The sequence below is a fragment of the Mixophyes fleayi genome, chromosome 6, assembly GCF_038048845.1.
Source record: "Mixophyes fleayi isolate aMixFle1 chromosome 6, aMixFle1.hap1, whole genome shotgun sequence".
In the NCBI taxonomy this organism is placed as follows: Eukaryota; Metazoa; Chordata; class Amphibia; order Anura; family Limnodynastidae; genus Mixophyes; species Mixophyes fleayi.
The window spans coordinates 52,225,813-52,236,356 of NC_134407.1; positions in this window are offsets into that span (position 1 = coordinate 52,225,813).

Consider the following 10,544-nt stretch of genomic DNA (forward strand, 5'->3'; position numbering starts at 1 on the left):
GCAGTTTATAGCACATCTATGAAACATTGCCACACAGAGGTAACTGAAAGGAAAAATGGTGCAAGTTGGAATTGTCTTTGAAGTTATCCAAGTGCCTGCACCGCGCCTGTAGGCCCATAAACTAGCGTTTTCGGTGGACCAAAGTGAAGCCCATAAACTAGCGTTGTCAGTGGGCCAAAGTGTCCACAGAGAACCACATCTGTCACGTTCCGATCACCTTTACTACCTTTAGGCTCCAAGAAAGCAACATGCATGTTAACTGTTCAGCCAATGTTATGTTGTGCTCTCTAGTCTGCTACTCTAATTTTCCAGAAATAATTTGAAAATCCCTGGCACTGTGTATTAGTTGCTGCAAGGAATAAAGTGGATTTTAAAGTTGTTGGTTATTGCCAATGCATGTGATTTTGTATCAAGTTTCAAGATTACAATTATGAAATACTAGCACAAAGAAAAGAATGATACACTCACAAACTATGTATAAGAAAAAGATTTAATAATTAATATGACAATTAAAATACTTAGCTTCGATAGTTTGTTAGACACACACGTAATTCCCCGGATTTTCAGCATGGAGACACCACATTCAAGTTGAATCATGCATCCTAGAACAGCCTTCCTGACTCACCAGCGAGGTCTCGAGAAGGTCTGAACTATGCCATCTTATATAATCCTTTTCCTTACACTAAAGTGAATGCTGATGCAATATGGGCAGTTGATGACAGTATCATTCTGAGTAAAACAGCTAAGTTTGCAAACTGAGCAATTATATCCATATATTGCTTAACAACAAACATTACAACAAATACTTAAGAATACACAAATACTCTCTGTCTGTTGTAAAACTAACATTACCTTAAGTTGGTAAATACACATTGGAGATAAACAAGAGGGTGGGTTGCGCTATCTTGATATGTGTAAAGCAGCCAAAGATTAGAACCTGCACCCACCCCGCCAATAGATGTACCTAAACAGGTCGAGGAATTCCAACACACTAAACTCAAAAATAAGTCAACCTTTTTTCCTACACATTGCAAAGGCCCCTATCTGGAAACTTTCCAGAAATTGGTGGAGAGTGATCTAGACAAGCTCAACACCAAACCTAAGTATAATTCACATAATATCACCAAATTAGAGAGGAAGGCTCTGAAAGACCTTCAGTGCAACAAAAGTTTGGTTATCAAACCAGCCGACAAAGGGGGTGGCATAACCCTCCTCGATCGAACCACATACCTCACTGAATTAGAGACTCAATTACAAGACACCTCCACGTACAAAACCCTGCCTGGAAACCCAACACAACAATATCAACAAGAACTTACTACCCTTCTAAACAGAGCATTAGAGAAGGGTATACTCACCAAATTAGAATACCAATATCTATTAAATCCACATCCAAGGTTACCGGTCATTTACTGTTTACCTAAGATACACAAGTCTCTCACCAACCCACCGGGCCGACCCATCATTTCTGGTATAGAATCACTCACTACACACCTTTCTAGTTACATCGATAACTTCCTGCAACCAGCAGTGATCAACCAAAGGAGTTATCTAAAAGATACTAGACATGTCCTACAAGTTTTACAGAACATAGATTGGAAGGATGGATACCTACTCATGACATGCGATGTATGTTCCTTGTACACCATCATAGACCACAAAGTAGGTTGTGAGTACGTTCAGCAAATCCTTTCTACAGAGACAAGCATCCCCTCGGAGCAAATTCATTTTATCATGCAAGCCATAGATTTCACCCTACACCACAATTACTTTTGGTTTGGTGGAGGCTACTATGAACAGGTTCGCGGAACCGCTATGGGCGCAAAATTCGCGCCTAGTTACGCGAACCTGTTCATGGCACATTGGGAAAACACAACCATTTGGCACAACAACCCATACAGTCCACACATTTTAAAATGGCATAGATACATAGACGACGTGCTATGCATATGGACGGGTACCATGGACATGCTCCAAGAGTTCTTGGGCTATCTCAACAACAATGACATTAACCTCCGGTTTACTGCCCAGATCAGCGACACCAGGGTGGAATTCTTAGATCTGGACATAGCCATCGTAGACAACCATATCCAGACTAAGACTTTCCTCAAACCAGTGGACTGTAACTCCTATATTCCAGCAACGAGTGGCCACCTGAAAAGATGGCTTACCAACATACCAAAAGGCCAGTTCACCCGTATTAGACGAAATTGCTCTAACCTAGCGTCCTACGAGGATCAGTCCAAAATCCTGACTAAGAGGTTCCTTGAACGGAACTATGACAAGGACACCATTAACGTGGCTTTTGAACAAGTTAAAGAATCAGATAGGGAAACTCTTCTCTTATCCAAAACAATCACCACGGATGCAGATGGCACATTACCACCAGCACTCATTACCCAGTACAGCTCCAATCATAGGGACTTTGAAAAAATCATACGGAGACACTGGCATATACTACAAATGGATGACCGCCTGAGGGACATCCTTCCAGAACATCCAAGGATCATCTATAGGAAATCTGACTCTCTCAACACTAAGCTAGTTAAATGCTGTATCCCCACTGCAAAGGGGGAGCTAGAACAAAAACAAAAACAGAAACAGAGCTGGCTTAAAGAGAATAGTGGGGGTTTCTACTTTTGCCATAGGTGCCAGGCTTGCACTATGACCAACCAGAGGGGACTAAAACCCATTACCATTTTTAGATCCCATGTCACGGGGGAGTCATTCCAAATCAAAACCAAGGTTACATGCGACACCATAGGTGTAGTCTACTTACTGGAGTGCCCCTGTGGCCTCCAGTATGTGGGACGCACCATCCGGAAATTGCACATTCGTATCTCTGAACACATACGGAACATCAAAAATAAGTCAGAGAACCACACCGTATCTGCTCATTTTCTCAAATAAGATACAAAAAGTGGTGCCAGCACCATCCCATGATAGCTGCAGGGTTCATCTCTTTCCTTATGTGACAATTATTCAGCGCCAAGGTTATTGTATTTTGACATTTTCTCAAATACCACAACCATGATCATACTGCCTTAAAATATATAGGGATCTGTAAAGTCACCAAACCCTGGAGGGGCGGAGACTATGTATCCCTTATTTCAAAGGAGGAAGCCAGGTGGATATTTTACCTGAAAACCCTGACTCCAAAGGGACTCAATATAGATTTTGATTTGGGCTATTTCTTAAAATCCTGAGATTCCCACCCTTCCTCCCCCTTGCCTCCCATTCATCCTATCGGGATGAGTTAGTCACCTTTTCAGGGCTTATCGTCCCCCCCCCTTTTTTAGTAACAAGCATCTTTTGTAACAAGCATTTTTAGTAATACCATTATTACTTTTTAGGAATAGCATCATTAGTTTTCCTACACTGTTATCTCAATCCCTGCCTGTGTACGAATCTTTCGTACATTACATTGTTTATTGATACCATTCAAAACTGTCTAGGAAAGCGTACTGTCCCAACAACTGAATTTGTTTTTTAAATACATCAGATGTTTTTAAATATATCAGATGTTTAACATATCAAGATGTTTTAAACCAGAGACTATTGCTTGTAACACACCAGACACATCGCTAACAACAGACCACTTCTTTCAATCGTTTTATTATTGCTAACTCCCTTTTATTGTTATATCAGTATATATTTCATTGTATATAACTGACAGCCATGCACTGTCCATACACTGCATAATATGTAAGATCATTTATAGACACCTTCAATTAGTGGTGTATTATACTTCATTCCATTCAAACCTTAAACATTTGGCAGCATTTCATCTTTTGTTTGTGCACAATCCAATTATCAGGTGTTCACACTTCCATGTCACCAGCTGAGCCGCCGCCCAGCTAATTGAGATTGCTGCCGCCAAATTTGAAAAAATCTTGAAAAAATCTGGAAACTATAAAAACTGGAAGGAAGACCAGTTCCATCATAACAAACCCTGAGGAAGCTCACTGCCTTTCTGGCTACGAGCGAAACGCGTTGGTATTTACATTCACACGGAACCATTTAGCACTGTTAAGTGCCTACCTTTTCCATCTCCACATTCCAGCACGCTGGATTGCTTATTTCACCTTGCCGAACCGCTGTCCGCGAGGGATATCTAGAGCGTTCACACGCCACCTCCGTTACACACAGGCTGTGTGCTTGTGCCCTGCATCATCACACAAACTTAAGGCAGGAGACGCTATCAGTCTGCAGGAGGGACCCCCGCTCAGCGCACATCAACTACTAAGTAACATCAACCTCAACCCGCAGAACAGCTGTCTGCGAGGGCTACATCCAGCGTGTATACGCTACCTCCGGTCAAACACAGGACTTGTGTCTGCACTTTGTACTGCTGTACATACTATAGACAGGAGACACTGTAAGTCCATAGGAGGGACCCCCGCTCAGTGTACATCTTCCACCGAGCGACATCAAGTAAGTTACCCTGGATTTTCACATATATTGTTTTTGGGACATTTTTCTTTTTTCTTTTTTTCCCCTTTTTTCCTTTTTTCCTTTTTATTCAAACCTCCATGGATATGACCTCTAGGTCCGTTTAGTGCACTCCATTAATGTTAGTACCTTTTTGGGACAATTGACTCAATATCACCTTTAACAGGGCTGAAAGGGCATCTGTTTACTGATAAATTGGACAATCTGCAACACTGGTTCACAAACCCAGTGGACATTTATGTGCATAGACTGATTTCATTTCACCATTTGTCCATATATGTATGTACCTGTTTGATCTCTGTACTGGTATCATATTGTCTTTGCTGCATCAACATTGGCTCCGGCCGGAGCAATCATTTTTTACAATGTTTAATAAATAACAATAACTCTTCTTTTCGCCACACAAGCTTTACTTTTAGCGCCCAGAACCTGATATACCAGGTAAATACACATTGTCCGAGCTGAGTTGAAGGACATAGGGGCACATTTATCATGTATCGGACAAAACGAGAAATACTTATCAATCCTTATCGCATGGATAAGGATTGATGTATTTCTCAAATTTATTAAAAATGGAACACAGAAACAGCAGTTACGAAAAACTGCTGTTTCTGTGATAAAAAAAAAAAACATACTCACCACTGCCTCTTCTGTCGCACTGTCTCCGGATCTCCTCCTCTTCGGTGTACTTTCTCTTCTTCATGCTACTGCGCATGTGCCGACTGGAGAACTTAAGGCTGTGACAGGGAGGGATCACAAGATCACTCCCTGCACATGCGCTGTCCAGCTCTGCTCTCCGGAGCAGAGCTGGACATAACGAAGAACAGAAGTTTCACCTGCATTTCCTATGATGGCGTACATTAACACAACAAGTTCCCGAAAAAAACATTTTTTCGGGACTTGTTAGATTGCGGCCAGGAGCAGTCACCATACTGTTGAATGGTGACTGCTCGCAAAAACGATCAGGAGTGCAAAGCAGCAGATATCAATGATATCTGCTGCGATGCACCTTTAATAAATTTGCGGAGAGCACATCCTGGCCTAATTTACACGGTAAGTGCATGATAGTGCACTACCGTGCTTTCTTAAATATACCCCATAGTCCACTATACTAGGTTTAGGGAAAACATGACCATAAAAGACAAGTAAATAATGTGATGAAACATCACTGACTTAGTATCTATCTGTTCATAAAGAAATACATAGAAATCAATGATAGACTCCATCTTGTTCCATAATTAAAAGGAAAATAATACCATACTGCTACAAATTTTTAGTATCAAACCGTTTTTTTCTTTTCCTTTTTTGTATGTCACGTCAAATTGACCATTGCTGTGTTTATGACAAAGGAGTTCTGAAAACAAACGCTCTTAAAATCACAAATGTGTTTCTCGCCTTACAAACAGCACCTGAATGGGTTAACATTCCTCACCCAGGTCAGCCAATGACTGACAAGGGGAAGTGCCTATAGCATATATACTCTGTCTATCTGCAAGGCTGCTTCTTCTACTTCACAGAAACACTCCCACCCACTCCGTTTGTTTTGCTAATAGTAGCTCAGTTTTTACCGCTATTTTTCCTTTCGTTAAGAGCAGGCACAGTTCGGTGGGAAATCACTGCGATCAGCGTCTGATACATACGGCGCTATTGCTGATTGGCCGCAGGTCACTGCCCCCTTCTATGTAAAGGTGGCTCTTGGTCCTTTAGTGAGGAGGATCGCTTGATCTGCTTTGTGAGGACAGGTCATTGTGAGTCTAGAGGGGGTGTAGTCACTCTGACTAAGGGATTACATCCTTGGTTAAGTGGATTCAGGGTCAGTTGTTCATCCACGGTATAGTTCAGTCATCAGTCGTTAGCTGTCCAGCAGTGTGCTTTCTCCGCCACAAATTTACCAATTGATTTAAATAAACTGTGACTTATTAATTTGCTACCTCCAGAAAGTGCCCATGTCTTTATTTACTTATATACGTAAAGTTAATGTATAAGGGTGATGTGAAGAAGTAAGAGACATCCACTATATGAAGTTTAGGATTCTTATACGGGTTTCTCTACACAGACACATGAACAACTATAAGCTTTTATTTGTTGGATACTGCATTTTGCCTTATATTACATGTACAGTTACATATGTCAATGAACAGTGGGGTCAATTTTCTCAGTTCATTTGATTGCTAAAATGGGCACTATTTCATACAGATCTTACTGTATTTTAATTATGACAACACATTTCAGGAGAGCAAAACTGTTGTTTATTGTTAAGTCCTGCTCTACAGCTACTGAAATACATGTTGTTGCAATTATTTTTAGTAAGATGCAGTTTTTCCTGAAAAAACTATTTGTGATGGTCTCCATCTACTTTTCATGTCGAGTTTGCTGACCATTACATTTGCAGTCTGCAATAAAGCTCAAGATGTACAGATTGAAAAAACCGCTGCATCTCGCTCTAGATAAACAAAAGTTTGTGAACATTTGTACCTTTAAAAGGAATTTAATCTTAGTTTAATCTTAGTCCCTTATCTGAGTTATGCCATCTAAAATAAACAGGGCACCCTTAGGGTCAGTGGTATCTTTTTTTTGGTTGATCATGGTTTTGCTATATGGTGGAGTTATCCTTCAAATATAATGAAAAGTGTTGTGGGACATAATATGAAGAACCTGCAGATCTCAAGCGTAAAATATTGTTTTTTGAAGCTTTGTTGCCATTTGTTAAGAATTATTTGTAATTTGTTTGACTGACCTTCACTACAGTAGTGTGTAATCATTTAATGTTATTTCCGACTTAAAGCTTACAAACTTTACCTAAATGTTAGAAGTAAAGTTGTTTCTTTACAACCATAAAAAAAAAGGTTTAACAAACTCACACAGAAACAGGAGGGTTAGCAGGTACAGTTTAACAAACCAGTGAACTGTAAGACTGCACAAGCTGGCTGGTTACTAATCGACAGAGCAATGGCGCAAACAGACGACAGTTCACAGCACATCTAGGAAAAATTGCCACACAGCAGTGGCAGAAAAAATTATATGGATAATCAATTTACACAAATGGAAGTTGAATTAAAGCTGGTTATAAAATAATGATAGGATGCTTAAGAGTTAAGAAGCTATAGTGCACGAATAAGATATTGACAAATTAAGCTGTTTTACTGTTATAGACATAATGCTTAAGGTATGTGGGGAAACATGTCTAAAAAGTATTGCAAAAGTAACGTATCTAAATGAAATGTGCCCTCCATATTAAGGGAATAGGGAAGTTGTGTTACAGTAAGGTACAGTAAGTTAGCGCCTGATAAGATGTGGCAAGATTACCTTGGATTAATGCCTATATCTGGGGGGTGAGGGGGAGATATTGATAGTTCCTGAAATGTGGAGTGATAATATTGGTCTAAAGTCTTATATGATGCTTTTATCTATGTATTAATCTGTGGTTTTAGGTATTGTTTTAAGGTATAAGAATACTTGCAAAAGTAATTTGAAGTCGCCATTATGCTATTTGAATTGAATGGTCTGTATTGCGCATACATAAATAAAAGAAAATATTCTGAAGAGACTTTGTTTTTCAATTGATTCTACAAAGGTCATTAAAAGCAAGATGGAATTGTCCTTGGGCCCTCCCACCCATCCTTATGTTGGATCTTGAAAAGGACATGCACACTTTAACAAACCAAGCACTTCAGCGACAAGGAGAGCCAGTTTTGTGGCTGAAATGCTTGGTTTGTTTGGGCCCCCCACAAAACAAGCTAACAGTGGGCTTAAGGCAGCTGAGCTAACAGTGCTGTCAATAAACTTTACAGTGGTAAGTCCTGCACCAGTGGAAGCAATTCTTGCCAGTGATAAGAAGAAGGCCATTGTCATGCCTGGGCATAAAACCAAAAAATACACCTCTTATGTGTGGAATTATTTCTATCCAAATCCTGCAACAGTTGTCCAGCCGTTTGTAGCTTTTGTAAAGCCACAGCCAATAGAAGTAGGGACCTTAACCATCTCGGAACCTTATCCATGTTACGCCATTTGAAACGAGTTCATGGCAAGCTCTTGGGAAAATCAGAAACTTATGCTAAAAAATTACCAACAAGCAGTCCAGCATCAGTTAGCTCCCTCCTCTCAGCTATATCCCAGCACCTGCAATCTACACCGCCAATCCCTTCATTATAAATATCGTCACTAGTGATCGGAGTTAGTCCTGCATCCAAGTTTCTGAGGCTAGATGACTCCTCCCCTATCCAGGACTCCTCAGAACAATCCTTGAGCGTTAGGCCCACTGCTGCTGCTCCTGCTGCTGGGGGTGGATCTTCAACCCAGAAGCAGACTGCTAGTAGTTTACAACAATTGACTGTTAAACAATCCTTTGCAAGAAAAAACAAGTATGACAGCTGTCATCCAGTTGCACAGCGGATCAGAGGCGACACGGTGACTATGCTAGTATTAGATCTGTGTCCAATATCTATCATTTATGCAGCAGGTTTTAGACAGTTATTTGAGGTCCTGTGTCCCTGTTACCAAATTCCATCTTTACACCATTTTAGTAGACAAGCAGTTCCTCACCTGTACCAGGAGGTTACAAAAAACAAAATTATTGTGCTAGAAAATGCCATTCTACCCACTGTACACTTAAACACAGATATGTGGATAAGCAGCACTGGCCAAAGTAAAGATTATATGACAGTGACAGCCCACTGGGTTGGTGAATCGTCTTCAGCAACAAGAACAGCAGCATCTAACAAACAACACCAGATCTTTCAGAGACAGGTTACTCTGTGTATCACCAGCTTCACTAAGAGGCATACCGCTGACAATGTTTTCAACTTATCCCGCTTGGACTCTCCTCACGATACGTGATTTGTTTTCTGATAACGTCATCAATATTGTGAGAGCATTACAATGGGATGAATTCCATCACATTCCGTTTTGCTCACACAATCAAGTTGGTGGTGCAGAGCTTTTTAAAAAATGACAGTGACATGTAGGAGATGCTGTCTGTGTCCCGAAATATTTTGGGACATTTTCGGCATTCTGCAACAACATGTATAAGATTGCAGCAGCTACAAGAAGAATGCAATTTTCCCTGCAACCAACTGATGTAAGAGGTGGTAACAAGATAGAATTAAAACCTTTATATGCTTCTGAGGATGTAGGAACAGCGAGAAGCCATCCACGCTTACTCAACAAGCCATGACATTATGAAAGGAGGGGGAATGTACTTTAGTCCAGCGCAGTGGAGAATACTTTCAATGTTGTGCAAGGTGCTGAAACCATTCAAAGTCGTCACCTATGAAGTGAGACACTGCTAGCTTGAATCAAGTGATTCCCCTAATTAGACTTTTGGAAAAGCAGATAGAGAAATTGAAGGAGGAGATGAACCAAAGAAATTACTCTAAGTATATTTGACTTGTAGATCTAGTACTTTATTCTCTTTGCCAGGATGCAAGAGTTATCTTGGATCACTACATATTGGTGACTGTGCTTGATCCTAGGTTTAAGAGCTATGTCTTCTCTTTCTTTCCAACTGACCCAGATCTCAAGAAATGCAATGAGCTCCTGGTCAGCAAGCTGACAAATCAAGTGGTACATGACACAAAAACGTCTCTTCCTTCAGTTTCTCTGGCAACTGCTGCTAGGAAAATCTTAGCTTTCCCAAGACACCCAGTGGTGATGCAAATCAGTCAGTACAACATTTTAACCTCTGGTCTGGTCTAGAATGGGCCCAAAAAGCATGAAAGCTCTGCCCTACAAATTCCACAAGGAAGGTCCTTACCAGCAAATACTTCAAAGTACAGAGACTTTTGTAATGGTGGATTCCAGCGGGAATTAATTAATATTGTATGAGAATAATGTACACACTGATGAGGGTGAGGGTCAGGGTGAGGATGATGACAGAGTAGATTGCAGGTGGTGGGACCTAGCTGAGAGAAGGGAGTTAGCTGATGCTGGAATGCTTATTCATATTTTGGGTAGAATGGCATGTTGGCAACTTTATGTTTTTCTACAGTAAACTTTGCCTTATTAGAGAGGTGTTTTTTTCTTTACCAATGTAAAAACTTGTTTATTGGATTTCAGGTTTCCTGACTTAAACCCATTATGCCCTTGAGCATAGA